Genomic DNA, 24416 nt, shown 5'->3' on the forward strand with positions numbered 1-24416 from the left:
ATCTATATAATCCTCAGTTTGCTTATCTGTCAAATATAAAAATGAGTGACTTCCTCCTCTGTGCTCCAAAAATACTCTGTTTATACTCAGCATACCTTCATTCTAATTGTATTGTAGTTAGCTGAGCATGTGTCCTCTATCAAGCAAATGTGTCACCTCACAGGCAGGACCATCTGTCACTTATCTAAGAAAACTGTAAGTCTTGCATAGAACTTTTCATATGTAGGTGCTCAACAAATCTCTTAGGTAAATGAATTATGGCCATAGATCACACAAATATTACTCTAAAGTTTTCTAAATCTATCAAATCCTATATAATAAAAGGCTAATATGCAAATTGACCGAACGGTGGAATGACCAGTTGCTATGACACAGACTGACCTTCAGGGGCAGACGCTCGATGCAGAAGCTGCCCCCGGTGGTTAGTGCACTCCCACAGTGGGAGCGCTGCTCAGCCAGAAGCCTGAGCCAGGCTCAGGGCTGGTGAGCACAGCAGTGGTGGCGGGAGCCTCTCCCACCTCCGTGGCAGTGCTAAGGATGTTCGACTGTTGGCTTAGGACCACTCCCCTAAGCCGTCAGTCAGACATCCCCCAAGTGCTCCCAGACTGTGAGAGAGAGGGCGCAGGCCGGGTTGAGGGACCCCTCCACCCCCAGGTGCATGAATTTCATGCACTGGGCCTCTAGTATGATAATAAAAAACAAAACCACATATTACTAAATCATAAATTTGAAAGATCAGAGAAATGCTACAGAGATATAAGGGATGAATTAAAGCAACAAAAGTCCTGCGCTATCCTTTCAAATAGAGGTGGGCAGAATGACAGTGTGTTTGAAACTTATAATAAAAGTATTGAAAACTACAGAAAAAGAGAGAATCTTGAAAGCAGCGAGAGAAAAGTGACTCCTCATGTACAAGGGAGCCTTGATAAGATTAACAGCTGATTTCTCATTGGAAATGATAGAGGCCAGAAGGGAGTGGGACAACATGTTCAAAGTATTGAAAGAAAGAAAGAAAAAATCTAAGAATTCTATGTCAGCAACACTCTCCCTCAAAAATCAAGGAGATGTTAAGACATTCCCAGATAAACAAAAACAGAGTTTATTGCTAGCAGAGCTGCCCTACAATAAATACTAAAGGAACTTCTCTTTCAGGCTAAAATAACAGAAAATTAGACAATAACTCTAACCCACATGAAGAAAATAAGAGCATAATAAAGGTAACTATAAACACAAATATTAAAACCAGCATAAATGCATTTTTATTTGTAACTCTTTTTCTCCTTCCTGATTTGAAAGACAATAGCATAAAGTAATAATTAAAATCTGTGTTGGTGGGCATATAGTTTATGAAGAGGTAAACTGTGACAGCAGGATAAAGGAGGGATGGAAAAGCACTACATAGAAGCAAAGTTTCTGTAAACTATTGAAGCTAAGTTGGTATTAATCTAAATTAAATTATTATAAATAAATATGTTAACAGTAATCCTCAGAGCAACCACTTAAAAAGGGTGGGAGAACTAGATTGTTACCATACAAAAATGTTTTTAAATATTTATTTAACACAAAAGAATGCAGTAATGGAAGAACAAAGGAACCAAAACAAACAAACAAAAAAGAAACAAATATAAAGAGAAAATGGAAAAAGTAACTTCAATCTTATCAATATTTACATTAAACTTATATGAACTGAAGACTTCAATTAAAATCCAATTCACATAATGGATAAAAATAAATGATCCAACTACATATTGTCTACAAGAGACATATATTAGATTTAAAGATACAAATAAGTTGAAAGTAAAAGCATGAAAAATATGCACCATGCAAACAGCATCCAAAAGAAAGCTTGAATGGCTACACTAATATCAAACAAAATAGACTTTAAGACAAAAATTGTTACTAAAGACAAGTAAGGACATTTTATAATGATAAAAGAGTCAATTCATCAAGAAGATACAACTATTATGAACATATCTTACCTAATAATAGACAAACATGTAAATTGACTGTACCTCCACTATGCCCACAGCCAATCAGAGTGAGTATGCAAATTAGAAGGCCAAAGATGGCGGCCGCCCAGCTGCTCCAGGCGTGGATTAGCCAGGCGGGCCTGCTATGAGAGGGAGGGCGGCGGGGGGAGTGGGCAAAGGGATCTACAGGAGCAGAGTACCACAGCGATGACAAGACTGCAGACTCCAGAGTCTGCAGTGAAGACGAAGATGGCAGACTGCAGCCTGAGTCTGCAACAAAGACAAAGAAGGCAGACTCTGGCCGGAGCAAAGGCCTGGGTCCCAGGTGCTGGAGGAAAACCGGTGCTGGAAGCCAAGGGAAGGAAGGCTTATTGCACGAATCTCTTTGTGCAACGGGCCTCTAGTATACACATAAGAGACACAAGTACATAAAGCAAATAATGAAATAATTGAAAAAAAAAGACAATTCTTACAAAAAGACAATTTTCCAATAATAGTTGGAGACCTTAAAATTCTACTTTCAATAATGACAGAACAACTATATAGAAGAAGAGGAAAGAAATAGAAGACTTAAACAACACTATAAAGCAAACAGACCTAACAGGCATCTATGAAATACTCCACACAACAGTTGAATACACATTCTCAAGAGTACACAGAACATTCTCCAGGCAGACAATATGTTAGGCCATAAAACAAGCCTCAATCAATTCAAAACCATTGAAATCATACAAAGCATTTCTCCAACTATGATGGAATAAAAGTAGAAATCAATACCAGCATAAAAAATTAGGATAATCACAAATATATGAGAATCAAATAATACTTCTAAATAACCAATGAAGAAATAATAAAGACTAGACTGAAAATAAATGAAATAGAGAATAGAGAAACAATAAAGAAATCAGACAAAGGTATTGCAACAAAACTACAAACCAATATCCCTTGTGAATATAGATGCAAAAATTCAAAACAAAATACTACCAACCTGAATCTAGAAACATATAAAAAGGATTATAAACCATGCTCAAGTGGGATTTATCCCAGGAATACAAGGTTGGTTCAACATATAAAACACAATCAATGTAATATACCATATTAATAGAATAAAGGACAGAAAACACTTTTCATCTCAATATACAGAGAGAAAAAATTTGACAAAACCCAACATCTTTTCATGATTAGAAACTTCAATCTGAATAAAGAAAGGAAGAGCACTGAAGAAGGAATAAGTACAGGTAAAATAATAAGGTTTTATTTTTCTAAATTGAGAATAGAGCTACCATAGAACCCAGCAATCCCTCTCCTAGGCATATACCTGAAAAACTTGAAATCATGTATTCACAAAGATATACTAGTATATACACCCCTGTGTTCACTGCAGCATTATTCACAGTGAGCAAGACATGGAAACAACAAAAGTATCCTGCGATAGGAGAAACCAAGATAGTGGCATAGGTAAACACCTAAACTGCTGCCTCGCACAACAATTTCAAAACTACAACTAAAAGACAAAATGGACATCATCCAGAACCACAGGAAGGCTGGCTGAGTGGAAATTCTACAACTAGAAGGAAAGAGAAAAGCACACTGAGACTCAGAGGAGCTGCAGGAGGCAGAGGTACTGAGAGGCATGTGCGGAGAGGACTGGCAACTGAGTGCACGCTGGCTTTCTCAAGCAGGAGGGAGACAAAAGCTCCCGACTGCGCTGAACTCCAGTTCCGGGCGAGATTCTGGGGACCCACACTCATAAGGGGTGAAACTGGACTGTCAGGAAAGAGAAAAGCACACTGAGACTCAGAGGAACTGCGGAAGGCAGAGGTACTGAGAGGTGCACGTGGAGAGGGCAGGTAACTGAGTACGCGGCTGGCTTTCTCAAGCGAGAGGGAGACAAAAGCTCCCAACTGCACTGAACTCCAGTTCCGGGCGAGACTCTGGGGACCCAAACTCATTCAGGGAGAAACTGGACTGTCTGGCAGAAGGCGAAACTCGAGGGCGGCTTTCTCTCAGAGGTGCTTGCAGCGATTACCACGGGACACTGAAACACAGGGGCCTATTAGGGCAGGGCTGATGGGAAACCAATGCTGTCTGCTCCGCTCTGAGACTCCACCCCATCCAAGCAGAGAACAGAGGCTTTTGAAAGTCTTGTCTCCAGCACAGAAGTTCTCCCATTGTAGACACATCTGATCCTCACAGCCAATTGTCCTGGAGGTCAATTCCTCCCAGTGATACCAACAACAATCAAGGCTTAACTACAAGACTGTGCACACAGCCCACAAAGGGGTGCACCAAGAGTGTCCACCTCAGGTAACTGGGGAGGCTGAGCCACTGGGCCCTATAGGACACCTACCACACAAAGCCACTCTGTCAACTCAGGGAAGCAGCCAAAATGCAGAGACAAAGAAACAGATCACAAATGAAAGAAATGGAGGAAAGCAAACAACTGGATATAGAGTTCAAAACCACAGTTACAAGGTTTTTCAAGAATTTTCTAGAAAAGGCTGATAAATTTAGCAAGATCCTCGAGGATATGAAAAAGGACCAACTAGAAATTAAGCATACACTGACTGAAATAAAAAATATTATACAGAGATCTAACAGACTAGAGAATCACAAGAATCAAGTCAAAGATTTGAAATACAAAGAAGCAAAAAAACACCCAACCAGAAAAGAAAAAAGAATCCAAAAATATGAAGATAGTGTAAGGAGCCTCTGGGACAACTTCAAGTGTACCAACATCCGAATTATGGGGGTGCCAGAAGAAGAGAGACAGCAAGATACTGAAAACCTATTTGAAGAAATAATGACTGAAAACTTCCCCCACCTGGTGAAAGAAATAGACTTACAAGTCCAGGAAGCCCACAGAACCCCAAACAAAAGGAATCCAAAGAGGACCACACCAAGACACATCATAATTAAAATGCCAAGAGCAAAAGACAAAGAGAGAATATTAAAAGCAGCAAGAGAAAAACAGTTAGTTACCTACAAGGGAGCACCCATACGATTGTCAGCTGATTTCTCAACAGAAACTATGCAGGCCAGACGGGAGTGGCAAGAAATATTCAAAGTGATGAATAGCAAGAACCTACAACCAAGATTACTCTACCCAGCAAAGCTATCATTCAGAATTGAAGGTCAGATAAAGAGCTTCACAGATAAGAAAAAGCTAAAGGAGTTCATCACCACCAAACTAGTATTATATGAAATGCTGAAGGGTATTCTTTAAGAAGAGGAAGAAGAAGAAATAGGTAAAGATAAAAATTATGAACAACAAATACATATCTATCAACAAGTGAATCTAAAAATCAAGTGAATAAAAAAATCTGATGAACAGAATAAACTGGTGAATATAATAGAACCAGGGGCATAGAAAGGGAGTGGACTGACAATTCTCGGGGGTGGGAAAGAGGTGTGGGGGGTGTGGGAAGAGACTGGACAAAAATCATACACCTATGGATGAGGACAGTGGGGGGGGCAGTTAAGGGCAGAGGGTCGGGTGGGAACCGGGTGGAGGGGAGCTATGGGGGAAAAAAGAGGAACAATTGCAATAATCTGAACAATAAAGATTTATTAAATTTAAAAAAAAGTATCCTGCAATAGAGGAGTGGCTAAAGAAGAAGTGGTACATATACACAATGGAATATTACTCAGCCATAAGAAAGGATGAAATACTGCCATTTGCAACAACATGTATGGACCTTGAGAATATTATACTAAGTGAAATAAGTCAGTCAGAAAAAGCTAAGAACCATATGATTTCACTCACATGTAGAATATAAAACTGAAACTCACGAACACAAACAGCAGTGTGGTAGTTGCCAGAGGGAAGCGGGTGGAGAGAGAAGGGAGTCCTAATATATGGTGACAGGAAAAAAGCTGACTTTGGGTGATGGGAATACAGTGCAATATACAGATCTTGTAACCTGAAACCTATATGATCATGTTGAACAATGTCACCCCAATAAATTTAGTTTAAAAAAAATTTTAAGTGATCTAACAGATAACAGTTTGTCCAAAAGAATAGCAGCAAGCTTCCTTTCAGCCAGAACCACGATCTTCCAATAATTTGCCAAAATGACTAACACAAAGGGAAAGAGGAGAGGCCCCACTAAATGTTTTCTAGGCCTTTCAGAAAACATGGAGTTGTTCCTTTGGACACATACATGTGAATCTACAAGAAAGGTGATATTGTGGACATCAAGGGAATGGCACTGTTCAAAAAGGAAGGCCCCACAAATGTTACCATGGCAAAACTGGGAGTCTACAATGTCACCCAGCATGCAGTAGGCATTATTATGAATAAGCAAGTTAAGGGCAAGATTCTTGTCAAGAGAATTAATGTACGTTTTGAGCACATTAAGCACTCTAAGAGCCAAGATAGCTTCCTGATAGCTTCCTGAAACGTGTGAAGGAACATGATCAGAAAAAGAAGGAAACCAAAGAGAAAGGTACCTGAGTTCAACTGAAATGGCAGCCTTCTCCACCCAGAGAAGCACGCTTTGTGAGAACCAATGGAAAGGAGTCTGAGCTGCTGGAACCCATTCCCTATGAATTCATGGCATGATAAGTGGGACAAAAATAAAAAAGACTTCTGTGCTGATTTTTTTTAAAAAAATAGCAGCAATGTACTCAATTATATGCTTTATGGTGTGTGTGTATAAACACTTATGAATGCTTATATATAAGTGAAATGAATGACAATGATGATACAAGCGACAAGAGGGAGAAATTAGGATTGTTTTGTTATTATAAGGCACTCACACTACCTGTGAAGTGGTACATAGTATTATTTGAAAGTGGATTTTGACCAGTTGTGAATATGTATTGCAAACTCCAGGGCAATCATTAAGAAAAGTAAAAATTGCCCGGCCGGCATGGCTCAGTGGTTGAGCATGAACCTATGAACCAGGAAGTCAAGGTTCGATTCCCTGGTCCGTGCACATGCCCAGGTTGCAGGTTCTTTTTAGAGATGAAAATGTTCTGGGACTTGTGGTGATGGTTGCACAACCTAGTGAATATACTAAAACTGCTGGATCATATACTGTAAAATGGTGAATTTTATGGTATGAGAATTATATCTCAATAAAAATAAAGTTGCAGTCACTTTCTCCAGTATTTTTGAGGGTTGTGAATGATTACTTCCCAAGGTAAACCCACAAAAGCCCTTTAAGCCTCTTACAAAGAGGAAATACTATACATGAGCTATAAAGCCTTGTCCATAAATCTGCTTCAGGCATCTATCCATCACATTCTAATGCAGCCGTGGGCAAACTACAGCCCGCGGGCCGGATCCGGCCTGTTCGGCTGTTCTATCCTGCCCGCGGAGCCGAAAGAGCGGAGGGTTCTCTTGCTCTCCCTTCCGCTCCTTCACCAGCAGCAGTGTTAACATGGCAACGTCGGGAAACACGGCTGCAGCTCCTTCTTCTGAGTGGGCGGATTTATATCCGTCCATTCAGTAGAAGGAACAACCTCTCAATCTTCCAGAGGCTCCTTGTAATGCCCGCGGACTCGTCCCCCAACATCACCCTGGGAATGCGTAGACACGTTATCGTGGTGATGTAGGGAGACACGCCCCTGGAGAGCACAGTATCAGAGCCTTTCTGAGGTAAGATTAAGAGCTCTACTCAAACACAATTTTTTCCTGTTCCCACATTCTGTACATCACAATGACTTGTTAATAAAACAACAAAGACTTTCAGCTTTTAAGGCTTGTATCCACTGCAGTTTTTTTTCCCACTTCGGATGCGCGCAGCAGGGAAAAAGACACACAGAAGACATGTCACACTAGACATGCTGCGGCTACATTTTTTTGCTGATACGGATGCGGTATCAGTAACGCTACTGTGGCCACTAACCGCATGTGTTAGCGGCAAAACAAATGCATTTTGCGCTGCGTTTGCTTCTCCCCCTTGCGCCTGTAAAAATGCGTGCTACAGGGCATTTGTGTTAACATGCACCACTGCACATTAGCATCAACTCAAACATGATGGAAACCTGTGTATCCTGCATTAACCCTAGCTGCGCTGCATTGCAGTACTGCACCACACTGCAACGGCAGCACGGCTAGTGTGAACGAACCCTAATTCAGTGGGTTGAACAAAAAGATTGTATAGAAATGTGATGAACTAAAGATTTTATTACAAAATCGCTTAATTTCAGGGTTTCAGAAGTAATTGGACAAATGAAAAACTGAAAATCAAATGTTCATATCTAATACTTGGATGAAACCCTTTCCTGGTAATGACAGCCTGAAGTCTTGTACTTATGGACATCACCAGATGCTGGGTTTTCTCCTTTGTAATGCTCTGCCAGGCTGTCACAGTAGGGGTATATATATAAATATCCTGCCATTTCCAGCTTTTAATAAGAAAAACTGTTGCAATGGGCATTTAAAAGTGGCACTTGGTTGTTTTTATAGAGTCCAGTGGATGCAATCTGACATTGATAATGGGCTCTTTCACACTATGTGCACTGCGGCTGTTTTTTGCCAGTAACGGAAGTGCTAGTGGTAACTACTGGTTACCCATGTTTTGCACTGCCCTAGCACCTCCCATACAAGTGTGTCTGGAAGACACAGCAATGTGCAGCTATGTGTGTTACCATAAACAAAGGGCCTGTGTGAAAGATACACAGGTTTCCTATGGAGGAAAGGGGTTGTTCTCTATGGTCAGGGTGTGCCTCTGTCCCATGTCTGAACTTTTTCAGATGATTTTGTTATATATATATATTTTTTTTAGAAGACCAAAAATGTTATAGTAGAGCAAATTTAATCACTTGTTTTTATACTTTACTGTCTTATTTTAGTAAAGAATTTAATAAGAGAACGGTACTGTTGGTTTTAGCCCAATATTAAACATGAGTGGATCAAAGAAAAGGAAAGTGGACAGTGAATGCCGAGTGTTTAAGAGGGAGTGGACAACAAAATATTTTTTCACCGAAGTCCCATCAATGCCGGTATGTCTGATATGCCAGGAAACACTTGCAGGCTTCAAAGAGTACAATCTCAGCTGTCACTTTGCCACAAAGCATGGCAACTATGCTAGCAAGCAGTCACCTCAAGAACGGGAGGCTACTGCACAGAGGTTGATGGCTAAATTACAGGCTCAGCAAAATGTCTTTCACAGACAAACTGCAATTCAAGAGACAACTACCAAAGCAAGTTTTATGCTATCATTCAAATTAGCAAAAGCTAGCAAACCTCTCTCTGAAGGCGAGTTTTTGAAAGAATATATGATAGAGACAGCAGGTCTCTTGTGTCCAGAGAGCAAAGGCAAGTTTGAAAAACTCAGCTTATCGCACAGGACAGTGACTCGTCGAGTGGAACTGATTGATGAAGACTTGGCCAACAAGTTAAATAGTAAGGCAGAGTTCTTTAAATTTTATTCACTAGCATTGGATGAAAGTAATGACGTAAAGGACACTGCTCAGCTCTTAATTTTTATCCGAGGGATTAGTGACAATTTTGAAATTACGGAGGAGTTTTTAGCCATGGAGCCACTGAAAGGAAAAACACGGGGAGAGGACTTGTATGACCGGGTGTCTACTGTCATCGAGAAAATGAAGCTACCATGGAGTAAACTTGCTAATGTCACGACAGATGGATCTCCAAATTTAACTGGAAAAAATGTTGGAATGCTAAAAAGAATTCAGGATAAAGTGAAAGAGGAGAACCCTAACCAAGATGTTATTTTTCTTCACTGTATTATTCACCAGGAATCATTTTGCAAGTCTATATTACAACTTAATCATGTTGTTAATCCAGTCGTAAAGCTTTTTAATTTCATTGGAGCAAAGGGACTTCAGCACCGTCAGTTTATTAAGTTTCTGCAGGAAACTGATGTGGATCACCACGACTTACTTTACCACTCTCGTGTCCGCTGGCTGAGTGTGGGCAAAGTTTTCCAACGAGTGTGGGAGCTCAAAGAAGAGATTGGTGCATTTTTGAAATTAAAGGGGAAGTCTGACGAATTTACTGAGCTGAGTGACAAGAATTGGCTGTGTGACTTTGCATTTGCTGTAGATATATTTTCACATTTGAATGAGCTAAATGTGAAGCTACAGGGAAAAGATCAGTATGTACATGACATGTACACTAATGTGAAAGCCTTTAAATCGAAGCTGATTTTCTTTTCCAGACAAATTTCAGACAAAGTCTTCACTCATTTTGCCACACTAGCCACACAGAAGGAGACCATCCAAAACGTGAAGAAATACAGCAAATCACTGGATGACCTGCATGCAGAATTCTGTCGTCGGTTTTCTGATGTTGAAAAAATTGACCAGTCACTTCAACTGGTGGCCTGTCCTTTGTCACAAAACCCTGAAACAGCACCAGAAGAGGTGCAACTGGAACTCATCGTTCTTCAGTCTGACTTTGTCCTAAAGGAGAAATTCAGCTCTCTTGAACTAAGAGACTTTTATGCTTCACTTAATGAAGCCACTTTTCCAAACATCCGGAGGATGGCACAGAAGATACTGGTGCTGTTTGGGTCAACCTATGTTTGTGAGCAGACATTTAGCGTCATGAGCATCAACAAAGCCCCTCACAGATCCAGCTTAACTGACGAACACCTCAGATATATCCTGAGAATAGCCACAACAAAACTAACTCCAGACTTTGATGCATTAGCTAAAAAAGGAGACCAACAACACTGTTCCCACTGAAGTTGATGTTTTAAAGACCAAAAACCTTTCAACCCAGTCTACATTGCCATCTACATCTACGTCCCGGGCATAATTTGGAAGTTGCACTAAAGAAAATGTTTAATTTACTGTTTACACATTTTGTTCTTTTCTATTTGTTTTAGTTTTAAATTATTTTATTATATTTAAGTTTAATTTGAAAGGCTTTTGTACCTTTCCTTTGTTAGGCAATTTTATTTTGCCTTTGTCGTCTTCAATATAAGGTATGTTATCGTGCTATGATTCCTCCATTTTTTGAAGTTTCAAATTATAATAATTAGTGTTTACATTCTTCTTGTTAAAATGTTTGAAATGAATAAAACTATTGAAATAAAAAAAAAGACCGTACCCTTTTATGTAATGATGTTTACTTTGAATTTATATTAGTTCACACAAACACTCCATCCATGCTTTTGTTCCGGCCCTCCGGTCCAGTTTAAGAACCCATTGTGGCCCTCGAGTCAAAAAGTTTGCCCACCCCTGTTCTAATGCCTTACTTTTGACTTGGTTCAATCCAAGCCAACTCCAGGATTCCTGACGGCATTGAAACACCGCTCCCTCTGGCCTACTGTCTTGGTTCTGACTCCTCAGGCAGCCTGCTCTCCTGGACTGCCAGGCCCTTCCTGAAACACTCAGTCACACTGCCTTCCCTCCCTAACTGCCAGACCCTAGTGAATTCAAAATTTTGATAGTCACCCTCCTCTACATTAGCAAATCTTCTCTTCCCATGATTCACCTTGCTCTTCACACGTACCCTGATCCCAGCAGGCCTACGCAGGCCTTCTCTGTGCTAACCCATGATCTGACTCAACCCTTTATTCCCTACCTCTCCTCCATCTCCCTGTGGTTTCCTCTCCCAGCCACTCACTTGGACAGGACACCACTCTGTTCCCACAAGGATACTGACCATGGGCCTATAAGTTCACAATGGTACATTCATAAATATGGGGCATTTTCCTCTCAGTGTGCACTGTTTACCTGATTTACTAGTAGCCCCAAATCTTTTTATTCAACTTCACATAGAAAGTACAATCATCCCAAGACATTTTGGCTCAGTGGATAGGAGTGTTGGACTATGGACTAAAGGGTTATGGGTTTGATTCCAATCAAGGGCATGTACCTCGATTGTAGGCTCATCCCTAGCCTTGTCAGGGCGTGTGCAGGAGGCAACCAATTGATGTATATCTCTCATATGATGTTTCACTCTGTCTCTCCCCCCACTTCCACTTTCTCTAAAAAATCAATGAAGAAATATCTTTGGGTGAGGATTAACCAAAAAAAAGGGGGGGGGGAGTAAGAAAAGAAAGTATAATCAGAAAGGAATGATTCTTATAAGTTTTATACAGCCTAAAAGTTAGTGGTGGCAGATGGTAGCAGGTTAAATCTTTCTACAGAGAGAGAAACCAAGATGGCAGCATAGGTAAGCACCTAAACTGCTGCCTCACACAACAATTTCAAAACTACAACTAAAAGACAGAACGGACACCATCCAGAACCACAGGAAAGCTGGCTGAGTGAAAATTCTACAACTAGAAGGAAAGAGAAAAGCTCACAGAATTGGAGGTACGGCAAAGGGTCTTTGTGCGCGCAGAGAGGAAGGGTGGCTGAGAGCCTGGCTGACTTTCTCTGGCGGAAGGGGGAAGGAAGCCCCTGACCGCACTGAACCCCAGTTCTGACTGCACTGAACCCCAGTCCCGGGCAAAACCCCGTGGACCCAGGCTCATACAGGGGAAGTCTAGACTGCCAGGTAGAGAGAAAGGCACCCGGAGACTCAGAGACCCAGGGGAGACCTGGGGGAGCCCTGGCAGGCAGGGTTCTGGAGGCATGCACGCCAGTGTGCACAAAGGCTGCAGAGGTTGCCACAGGCTTTCCCTAGCAGAAGGGAGTCCGAAGCTCCTGACTGCACTGAACCCCAATTCTGACTGCACTGAACCTCAGTTCCAGGCGAGCCCCTGGGGACCCGCGCTCTTACGGGGGGGAATCTGGACTCTCGGGCAGAGACTCGGGAGCCGGGGAAGGCAGAGGTCTGCAGGCGCGCGCATGCCAGTGCGCACAAAGGCTGCGGAGGTTGCCACAGGCTTTCCCTAGTGGAAGGGAGTCAGAAGCTCCTGACTGCACTGAGCCCCAGTTCTGACTGCACTGAACTCCAGTTCCAGGCGAGCCCCTGGGGACCCACGCTCTTGTGGGGGGAATCTGGACTCTCGGGCGGAGACTCGGGAGCCGGGAAAGGCAGAGGTCTGCAGGCGTGCACGCGCGCAAGGGCAAGGCTGACAGGAAGCCAAGACTGTCTGCTCCGCCCTGAGACTCCACCCGATCCAACCTGAGCACAGAGGCTATTGCAATTTGGCAAGTCTAATCCTATAAGGCTGTCTCCAGCACCGAACTTCTCCCAGCATAGACACAGCTGATCCTTACAGCCAACTGGCCTGGAGGTCAATTCCTCCCAGTGATACCAACAACAATCAAGACTTAACTACAACAAGGCTGTACACACAGTCCACAAAGGGGTGCACCAAGAGTGTCCACCTCAGGTTAACTGGGGAGGCCGACCCACTGGCCATATAGGAAACCTAGCACACAAATCTACCCTACCAACTCAGGGAAGCAGTGAACATGCGGCATCAAAGAAACAGATCACAAACGAAAGAAATGGAGGAAAACAAACAACTGGATATAGAATTCAAAACCACGGTTATAAGGCTTTTCAAGAATATCCTGGAAAAGGCCGATAAATATAACGAGACCCTCAAAGATATGAAAAAGGACCAACTAGAAATTAAACATACACTGACTGAAATAAAAAATATTATACAGAGACCCAACAACAGACTAGAGGAACACAAGAATCAAGTCAAAGAATTGAAATACAAAGAAGCAAAAAACACTCAACCGAAAAAGCAAAAAGAAAAAAAAAATCCAAAAAGTTGAAGATAGTGTAAGAAGACTCTGGGACAACTTCAAGCGTACCAACATCAGAATTATGGGGGTGCCAGAAGAAGAGAGACAGCAAGATACTGAAAACCTATTTGAAGAAATAATGACTGAAAACTTCCCCCACCTGGTGAAAGAAATAGACTTACAAGTCCAGGAAGCCCACAGAACCCCAAACAAAAGGAATACAAAGAGGACCACACCAAGACACATCATAATTAAAATGCCAAGAGCAAAAGACAAAGAGAGAATCTTAAAAGCGGCAAGAGAAAAACAGTTAGTTACCTACAAGGGAGCACCCATACGATTGTCAGCTGATTTCTCAACAGAAACTATGCAGGCCAGACGGGAGTGGCAAGAAATTTTCAATGTGATGAATAGCAAGAACCTACAACCAAGATTACTCTACCCAGCAAAGCTATCATTCAGAATTGAAGGTCAGATAAAGAGCTTCACAGACAAGAAAAAGCTAAAGGAGTTCATCACCACCAAACCAGTATTATATGAAATGCTGAAAGGTATTCTTAAAGAAGAGGAAGAAGAAAAAAGTAAAGATAAAAATTATGAACAACAAATACATATCTATCAACAAGTGAATTTAAAAATCAAGTGAATTAAAAACCTGAGGAACAGAATAGTCTGGTGAATATAATAGAATCAGGGGCATAGAAAGGGAGTGGACTGATAATTCTCAGGGGGAAAGGGGTATGGGGGGCGTTCATGAAGTTACTGGACAAAAATCATACACCCATGCATGAGGACAGTGGAGGGGGGAGATAAGGGCAGAAGGTGGGGTGGGAACCGGGTGGAGGGGAGCTATGGGGGGAAAAAGGAGAAACAATTGTAATAATCTGAATAAAGATTTATTAAAAATAAATAAATAAATAAATAAATAAATAAATAAATAAATAAATCTTTCTACAGATTCAGCGGAAGTCTACTGAGCATGGCAGAAGGAATAGGAGGTCAAGTGCACAGACCTCCTCTAAACCTGTGGTTTTTCAAACTATCTTCCAGGGAATCCCCTGGGGTTCCCTGTATGCGACAGGGCATCTACAGAAGACATAGAAATGATAAGCACATGAGGTTCTAGGACATCAGCCTTGCATTAACTAGAGTAACTGTTTTTATGAATTATATGTATGGGGTTCAAACAAGATTTTGTTCAACAGAAAAAAAGTTTTTCTAAAAAACAGTTTAAAATCTTTTTATTGCCGAAACCGGTTTGGCTCCGTGGATAGAGCGTCGGCCTGGGGACTCAAGGGTCCTAGGTTCGATTCCGGTCAAGGGCATGTACCTTGGTTGCGGGCACATCCCCAGTAGGGAGTGTGCAGGAGGCAGCTGATCGATGTTTCTCTCTCATCGATGTTTCTAGCTCTCTATCCCTCTCCCTTCCTCTCTGTGAAATATCAATAAAATATATTAAAAAAAAAATCTTTTTATTTTAAGCCAATCAAGGAAAACACTCCCTAGTGAGCTAATCTGACAAGAACTTTTGGGGTTCTGGATGTCTCAAAATATTTACATGAGCTAATATTGTCATCTAAGATTTATGACAGTAATAAGTATCCATTCCCTAAACATATCAAGAATATATCTCTCCTGTCCACAAGATAGAAAATGGGGGTAATAGAGTTTACTTGACCATTTACCTATTTTCTTTCCTTCCCTAGATTTAGATCTTTAGATCTGTAATCTAAAACCCCAAAGAGCACAGATCTGGTCTTCCTTCCCAAATATTCGTTACATCTTGAATACAGTTGTCCACTGAGAACAATTCTTTCAAGCATGATCTGAACAACCACAATGTGCAGGCCTGTGCCAGAGACATGGAGCCCCCTCACGGAGCAGGTATATAAACAAGTAATTACAGTTACAGGTTATGTTAGGAGCATGTCCATGACATCCTAAGGTAACAGGAAGGAAATAACCTGCTGAAGAGTCATCTACCAACCAACCAAAAATCAAATGCTTGTCACATTAATTAGAATAAAGAGAGAAGTTTAAAAAGTATATGTATTCGTTTACACATATTTACTGTGTTCATATTATGTTTAAAGCAGTAAGCAAACGCTCTTGGAGACCCAGAGGCACATTAGAAATTGCCCCAGCTCTCAAGAAGCTTAAAATCTAGTGTGAAGATATCTAAGACACTTAAAACTACTATGCTTAATGTGATAAGTGTTATTATCTAAATATTTCCCTGAATCCTTACTTTTCCATGATTCTTCCCGGTATCCTATCTAATAAAAGAGTAATATGCAAATTAACCATCACTCCGCTGTGCCCACAAGCCACACCCACTAGCCAATCAGGAGCAAGTATGCAAATTAACCCCAACCAAGATGGTTGCGGCCACGGAGAGAGCAGGAGGGAGGCTTGGGTTTCCCCAGTGATGGAGGAAGCCAAGCTTTCCGCACACGCTGGCCAGCCCAGGCCTCCGCTTAAGGCTACAAAGTTTCAATGATAGAAGATAAATAAATCCCAACAGAAATGGCTGCCGCCACAGAGCGAGCAGAAGGCTTGGCTCTGCTCCAGGCTACAAAGTTTCAATTGTAGAAGATAAACAAATCCCAGATACCAGGGCCTCTGCTTGGGTCACCGGGGGGTGTGGCCGGCCTGCAAACCACCACAGGGCCCTCGCCCAGGCTGCCCCACACCCCAAGGGAACCCCCACCCTGATCTGGGACACCCTTCAGGGCAAACCAGCTGGCTCCCACCCGTGCACCAGGCCTCTATCCTATCTAATAAAAGAGTAATATGCAGATTGACCATCACTCTAACACACAAGATGGCTGCCCCCATGTGGTCAAAGATGCTGCCCCCATGTGGACACAAGTTGGCCACCACAAGATGGCCAGCAGGGGAGGGCAGTTGGGAGGGACCAGGCCTGCAAGGGAGGGCAGTTGTGGGCGATCAGGCCAGCAGGGGAGGGCAGTAAGGGGTGACCAGGCCAGCAGAGGAGGGAAGTTGGGGGCAAACAGGCTGGCAGGGGAGCAGTCAGACATCAATCAGGCTGGCAGGGGAGTGGTTAGGGGGTGATCAGGCTGGCAGGCAGAAGCAGTCAGGGGCAATCAGGAAGGCAGGCAGGCAAACAGTTGGGAGCCAGCAGTCCTGGATTGTGAGAGGGATGTCCAACTGCCCGTTTAGACCTGATCCCACCAGGATTGGGCCTAAATGGGCAGTCAGACATCCCTCGAGGGGTCCCAGATTGGAGAGGGTGAAGGCTGGGCTGAGGAACACCCTCCCCCCCTTCCCCCGTGCACGAATTTTGTGCACCGGGCCTCTAGTCAAAACATAAAAGATAAACTGCCTTTTCACAAAGTTCAAATGTGGAATTGTGATGGCCAATTCAAATTATATCTACTCTCTTTCCTCCTTCTCTTCTCTCTCTTCTCCACCATCACACACTAGTCATTATCTGCATTCATTTATTTATTAAATCGGGATTTACTGAGCACTGCCTATGTAAAAAACATGGGGTAGAAGCCACAATGAACACAAAATGACATAAACAAAAGGTAATTATGCATTAATAGTAATAACCATGATAATAAGCACTTTCACATTCTTTAATTCATTCACTCTTCACCCAACCTTTGGGAAAGAAAGATTATCTTACTTTATAGATGAGGAAACTGACATCAGAAGTTACGTGATTTTTTTCCAGACCATCAGACACATATCCAGAGAACAGAAAATTGAAGCAGTTATTCCACGTTCCATTGTTTAATGAATTCAGGAAGATGGTAAGAATACAGATGGCCTCAGACATCCCAACACCTATTTAACAATCCCTCTGAATGGTTAATAGGTACCTCAAATTCAAGTTTGCCAAACCCAAACTTTTTATTTTTCTCAAAAAGGTCCATTCTTCTTCCAGCCTCCATTAAATGGTAGCATTAAACACTCAATTGCTCAACCTGAAAATCCAAGAGGCATCTTTGATTCATCCCTCATCACCTACTAGAAAGAAAAGGGACAGATAATATCAAGTGTTGGCGAGGATGCTACAAACTGAAACCCTCACAAATTGCTGGTGGGAATATAAAACAGTAAACAGTTTGGTAGTTTCTTTAAAAGTTCAACTTATACTTACCACAGAAGCCATAAATTTCCATCCCTAAGTCTACCTGTGAGAAAATACCTGTCCACACAAAGACTTGCACAAGAACTTTCATAAAAAAATTATCCTTAATAGACAAAAACTGGAAACAATCCCAAAACCTACCACATGGTGAATGGATAAACAATATGTGGCCCATCAATAGCTACTATGCAATAAAAAAGCACAAATTACTAAAAGGGAGGGTGTTAAGTATAACAATAACTAATATTTATTTAGTACTTACTATGTGCCAGACATTGTTCTAAACACTTCTCATTTTATTTCATTTAATCCTGATAATAATAATACCTTTTTCATAAGGATATTATCAACCCATTTTTCAGGCTAGGAAACTGAGGCATACAAGAGTTTAACTAACTTGCCCAAGGTCCTACAGTTCATAAATGGCAGAGCTGGAACAGAACCCAGGCAGTCTGCCTCCAGTCTGTGCATCTAACCACTGCAATCGAGCTGCTTCTCGTGTGAAATAATATTTCAGGAAGATTTATCAGGTTGTAAACTGTTGGCTGAACTAAAGGAAGGAGCAGAGAGACTATTGGAATCACATCCTATGGGGCCAGCTGGGCCTGGAGGGTTAAGAGCCATTTGCTGCAGGCAGCAGAGGGCAGCAAAGAGCTGTGGAGCAATTGCTGGGCCCCTGCCCAGACTTCCAGCCAGCTGGCTTCCAGTGGAGAAGGGGAACCTGAAGGAACAAGGTAAGTCAGAGATGAGAAGCCTACCCCTGAAGAGAAGGGCTGGGAGCAACACTGTCCTTAGGGGCCAGAAGACATAGATCCCGGAAGAGGGGAGGAGCCTGGAGAGAAGTCAGAGGTGCTCCAACCCAAGGTCCTCTTAGAATCTGATACTGCCCAACTTCTTTCACATTTCACTTCCAAAACAAAATATTAATATCATGACCTATTTTTTTATTTGGAAATGGACTTCAGGTTTTTTAAGAGTACAAAATTTGGCTTTACCTTGGCCTAAAGCTCCTCTTTTAAATTCAAAATATTCACTTAGGACTGATATCTAATTCTCATAGAAGGTGTTTTAAAATTAAGAAACACATTCAAATGCCATTCCCAAGCTTCTGACAGGTCTGAAACATCTGAATACAGACACCATTAATCCACAGACATCAAAATTGTTTTATTACCTGAAATCTTCTGAAATTGTTGTTTGGGGAAAAAAACAGGATAACAGATAAAACTGTCAGATAAGGAAAAAAAGACAACCCTCTCAAAGAAAATTTCCTACGCATGCTTTTAAAAGCAAGTCTCAAAAATTAAAAACAAAAAAACTACTCTGGACTACCCAATCTGATGCTTAACTCAGGCTTCCTTAAGTAAGCAGAACAAGTAGATATTGTAGGTTTGTGATTTACTCTTAGAAAATGGGATTTCTTATTTCCCAGGAGAAAAGCTTTAAGAGCATCAATAGATTTCTCTGGATATCAAATATTTCTCCATTATTGTGAGTAAATTATATTTAGATAAAAATCAGATGAATTAAATTTCCCTTCAAAATACCCACGAGATTTTAAAAATACAAATGTGTCACATATCCAAAAATAATATTTTATCCTAAAACCTCCATAGGAATGTCTCCCCATTAAAATAATTAGCCAGAAAACAAAACTAAACTGAGTTTTAGATGTATTAAGTTCAAAATAACTTATTAAAATTAGATTGTCATTTGCTAATACTAAAATAAAATTTATAATCTTTGATGCCTTTTTTAAATCTCTGGAAATATGCCTTTACATTTTTGTTTTTAATCTAGAAAAAAAAATGTATCTGAATTAGTGATAAGTTGAATAGGAGCCCAAGTTTTATTTAAATGCTACATACACAACGAAGAATATAAATACAGTTAAGTGTTTCCAAATTCTTGAGAAATACACCCCCTTGTTCAAGGCCTCAAGGTTCATGGCTCAATTATTCTCATCTGTGTTATTTTTGTCTTCCTAACTAAACTATAAACTTAAGAGAAGAAATTATTAACTCTTTTAATCATTAGTATCACACTGAGCACATCTATTTGTTCAGTAGCTATGTACTGAATAACTATTATATAATGTTCAAAGGTAGCTGCTCCAGGAATAAGATAATGAAACAGAAATAGTACTTGCCTTCAAAGATGTTACTGCCTAGTGGGGGTGGGGGGATAAAATGTATACATGTGACAAGACTAAGGGAGTTACAAATACCCCTTAGTGGAAAGAAGGGTCCTGCAAACCCAGTAACTCATTACCATCCCCTCTTGCCATTCTCTCTCCTACTTCGTTTGGCATCCAGTTCAAGTTACAGTATTACAAAATTTATTCCTAGGTCAATGTAGGAAATCCACAATCTCTGAGAAAGTAACTTGAAATGGTTTTTTAAATAGAAGGTGGAGCCCTTAGAGCATAGATATCAGCTAGAACCCATGTCAAAAAGAAGTCTGGATCCGTTCTGTGTGAGAAAAGATTTCAATTTTCTTAGAAAGAAGGAAGAGGAGGGTGGTAGATGAGTGCAACTGAGAGGTGCAAGGCCTTGTTTGTCCTGCGTGTTGGGAAGGGCCTCAGAGAAAGCATGAATGGAAGGCTGGCCAAAAGGTGCTTGGGATCAGGAGTATCTGAGGGTGGAGTTTCACCTCTTTTTGTACCATATGCAGCCAGTCCTTCCTCCATCACTCCTGCCCCAATCTTCAGTAAAATCTAGAACATTCTCACTCGTGTTATGGTAAATATAATGGTAAAGGAGTCAATTCAGTGTGAAAAAGAGATGATATCTGCGACACAGGAACCTAGAGGCAAAGGTAACCAAGAAAACATAGGCATCACACACACACACACACACACACACACACACACACACACACACAATTTAGAGAAATCTTAAGGATAGCTTTGGACTTCCACAATTTGGAACTCAGGATTCAGCCAAGAACGGGAGGTCAGCTGTGCCAGGTTCAGACCACCAAAGGAGTGCCAGATGAGTCCACATGGCCTCACCAACACTGGCCATGTTTTTTGCTAGTTCTCACAGGATGCTTCCTGGTCAACCCCTTCCTGGCAGTGATCTGGGATTGCCTTCAGACTGGATCTTGTGTGCAGTCCTGACTGGGTCTGCCCCAGCCTGCTGTGCCAACCTGGTGTCTGCTCCCAGCCCTCCCCAGCACTACTTCTACTGTAATCTGTGTTGTGACATCTTGCCCAAGCATTGCCCCAGCATGCAGCCTCAACCTGCCTCCGCATTCCGTTCACTATTTCTCTTTCTAGACTGACAGTTTACAGGATTATGACTGGCTACATGGCCACTGTGGAAGACCTGGTGCACAGTAATTGGGAGAGACTAGTCTTTGGAAGGGAAAGCTGTAGACAAATTTCACCTTTAGCCAATAGACAGAGTTGTAGGCTGGTGCAGAACCAAGAGATGGCAAAGAACAAGGAGGCTCCCATGTAGCTCAAGTGGAAAGAACGTTGCTCACTGAGGACACCACAGCATGGTCCTACTTCTAAACTGCCTGTGGGTTTGCTTCAACTGTACTTTCCAATTTTCAGATATAGAAAAAGAAGTTGGTCTCTATGAAATTTCAAGAAGAAAATCTGATTTTAAAAAACTGTAAGAAGTCATCCCACGGAAATGAAATAATAATGAGGAAAGATAAAGTTAGTTCAGAGGCAGAGAGATGGATTCATGGTTGCCAAAGTAACTTCCTCCAGACTGAGAGACTACCAGGAAAAGTGGTAACTGTATTTGCAACCATGTTGCACGCCTCCATTTTCTTTCTCTTTCTCTGCCTTGTCAAGTGGAAAAAAGAATAAGAGAGGAAAAGAAAGAAGAAATAAAAGCAAGTGCAACCATGCAAGAAAGATGCAGGGCTTAGAGTTGGAGTTAATAAGCTTCTGAGGAAAGAAGATTAATTTTGAAGGGAACGGAGGAAGTGTTAAGCATAATACAAATAAAGCACGTAAAATCATTGTGTGAATGGAAAAAGAACCTCCCAGGACTTTGCTTTTAAGCACTTTTAGTATAAAATCAAGGGCAGCCAGAGAAGGTAAGTGAATTGTACAAGTTGCACAGCAAATCAGTAGCACAGCCAAAGCCCAAAACTGGCCAGGCCACACTCAGCGGTCATTCCATAGACCAGTGGTCGGCAAACTCATTAGTCAACAGAGCGGCAAACCGCGGCTCACGAGCCGCATATGGCTCGAGAGCCGCAGTTTGCCAACCACTGCCACAGACCATAGTGGCTTAGTGGCTTCTCACCTTGGTTTTGCTGAGCTTAACAACACTGGCTATAGGGGCAAAGTTCTAAGTGGCTTATGGGGGCTGCTGCCTAGGCCATGAACCCTGTGATTATTAAGTCCTGAAATGCCAAATACAGAAGACTAGTAAAAATGTACCTAGAAGTAGGAAAAAAAAAAAAAAGCAAGCTTTTATGATGTAACACTTGATAATAGTTGGGTTTAATAACAAAGCTGTTAGTTTATACCAGGAGCTTTCATATCTGTAAATGTTATCACTTCTAATGAGGAAAGCTATAATTGGTGATGATACTTTAATAGAGAGCTTTATTTTTCTAGAACAAAGAAATGTAAGTGCCAGATCATATTGCTGAAGTGGTTCTACCACTCTCCTGGTTCTTGCAACCTACATGTTTACGTATCATGTGCTTGGAGGAAAACGCTCATAGGCGAGGCCCTGGAGAAGCAAATCCACAGCCTCCAGGGCACTGTCATGGGGTGGGCTTTCTGGCAATGCAAGCAGGCAGGAATCCCCACCAGTGATGGGTGAAAACTGGAACACCATAGGTGTCTCTGCCTGTAGCCCTATCTATCCTAGCCTTCTAAGTGTTGTTCTTGTGGAAAGCTAGTTAGAGACCACTGGCTTGAAACTGGCAATTTTCATTTATTTTCCATTAAAGCCAAATCCAGATTCAAGGGTAAGAAAGCAAGGCACCTTTGGTTACAAGTGACAAAATCCAACTTGAACTGGGAGGGAGGGCGGGAGGATAGAGAAGGGAGTGAGGGGAGAAGGGAGAGGGGAGAAGAGAGAGGAGAGACCAGAGATGGAGAAACAGAGACACACTCAGAGAACTTGGTTCTTGTTTCAAGGATTTCAAGGAAACAGGAACAATGAAACCGAAGCTGCAGGGAGGGCAGGAAGGTACTTAGATCTCAAAGCAAACAGAACCTGAATGCAGCCAGGACTCTCTACCACCTCTGCCTCCTTGAGGGTGGACCTTCCTTCTCTCCTAGTGAAAATAGACCTTCTCCTGAGAAGCAACTCCAGAGCAGCTACAGGTCCTGTCAGCTCCAGAACTCAACAGTCACAGCTCCTGTCTCCAAAGAGGCCTCAAGCCCTGGGAGGGACACTCAACCCAGAAGGGTCAGATCCCACTTCAGGTAACCATAATACCGCAATGCCGGAGACAGTCACAATAGAAAGTCTGGCTCTTGCAAGAGCCATGGGAAGGGGGCTGAAGCAGTTCCCAGACGATCCCCAGTGAGCACACAGCACCCACCCATCTCTAGCACACAGTGCCAGGTCTGTATGTAAGCATGTGCCTGCACAAACTGCCCATACACATAACCTCTCATATTTCAGCTTCCACTCTTGTCTCCAATGTGGCTTATTACATGTGATATTAAGTTGGCTGAGAAGGGGAGGAAAAGCAAGAAATATGAGAAGAAGGAGGAGGGAGAGGAAGATGAGGAGGAGGGAGAGAGAAGGGGTAGGGGAGGAACAAAAAGGAAGTTTTGAAACTGCAGAGACATCTTCATTCCATTCACCTCTCCCCCTCCAAAAAAAAAAAAAAAAAAAAAAAACGTTATGAAAAACAGTTAATTTTTCCCATGTTGGCTTTGTAAATCAGTTCTAAATCAAAAAACTATTTTGTGCATTTAATTTCCTATGCTGCAGTTCTTGACAAAAACTGTTTGGGCTTACATCCCAAAACCTTCAAAGAATTAAACATAAAAGTGAAAAAATTTAGACAACACACAGCAGTAAGCTGTCCCCTAAACGTCCCCATTGGACACATCATACTGCAGAAGAAACATTCTGCGCATCTGCCAGGAGCCGGGTATCATGCTAGGCGCTCTCTCCATTACCTCATCTGTTCCCAGAAACATCCATTTGAGGCAGGTGCCACTGTTTCCGTTTTACAAATGAGAAAACCCAAGCAAATCTGTTCAAGGTCACACAGCTGGTAAGCATGCGAAGTGAAGTTCAGAGTCATGGTCCAGACATGAAACGCCTGTGCTTTCCACCAAAGCAACTTGTTCCTCACTAGAGAATACAAATCTGAATGCTACCTATTTATATGGAGGTGGCAAACATCTACCTATGGTCTTGAAAGGTCCTGTAGAGAGAGATAATAACCAGGCATTCATTTCCCAGCATCGTATACTGCAGCATAAATGAGTTTCCATATCTTGTTATGAAGTCAAGAGAGGAAAGTGGTACCCTCGGGAGAAAAATATGAATGATACTAAAGGAATGCAGTAAACTCAATAAATCCAGAGACTAATATGCTATGTGATCTCTGCAGTAGTTATGCTGGCACTGATAACCTTGCAAAAGTTCTTGGTGGAACTTGTTAAATCATAAAACCATCTCTTGATTCTAGAACATAAAACAATGTCTTTTTTTATGTAAACACAACCTTGGGGAAACTACAGATAACTGCAGATCTTTTTAAGGTATTTTCTTCTGTCACACTGGGAACCATTTCCT

General features: G+C 41.8%; 1 protein-coding gene and 1 pseudogene across 3 annotated transcripts in view; one reads left to right on the forward strand and one right to left on the reverse strand.

Annotated features, from left to right (window-relative positions):
* Positions 1 to 24416, reverse strand: part of MSRA (methionine sulfoxide reductase A) — a 411741-nt gene that overhangs the window by 366373 nt on the left and 20952 nt on the right. The window lies entirely within an intron of this gene.
* On the forward strand, positions 6045 to 6534 carry LOC308252127 (large ribosomal subunit protein eL21-like; annotated as a pseudogene). Its single transcript has one exon. The product of its transcript is annotated as a large ribosomal subunit protein eL21-like (transcript).

The sequence above is a fragment of the Plecotus auritus genome (assembly GCF_963455305.1).
Source record: "Plecotus auritus genome assembly, chromosome: 6".
In the NCBI taxonomy this organism is placed as follows: Eukaryota; Metazoa; Chordata; class Mammalia; order Chiroptera; family Vespertilionidae; genus Plecotus; species Plecotus auritus.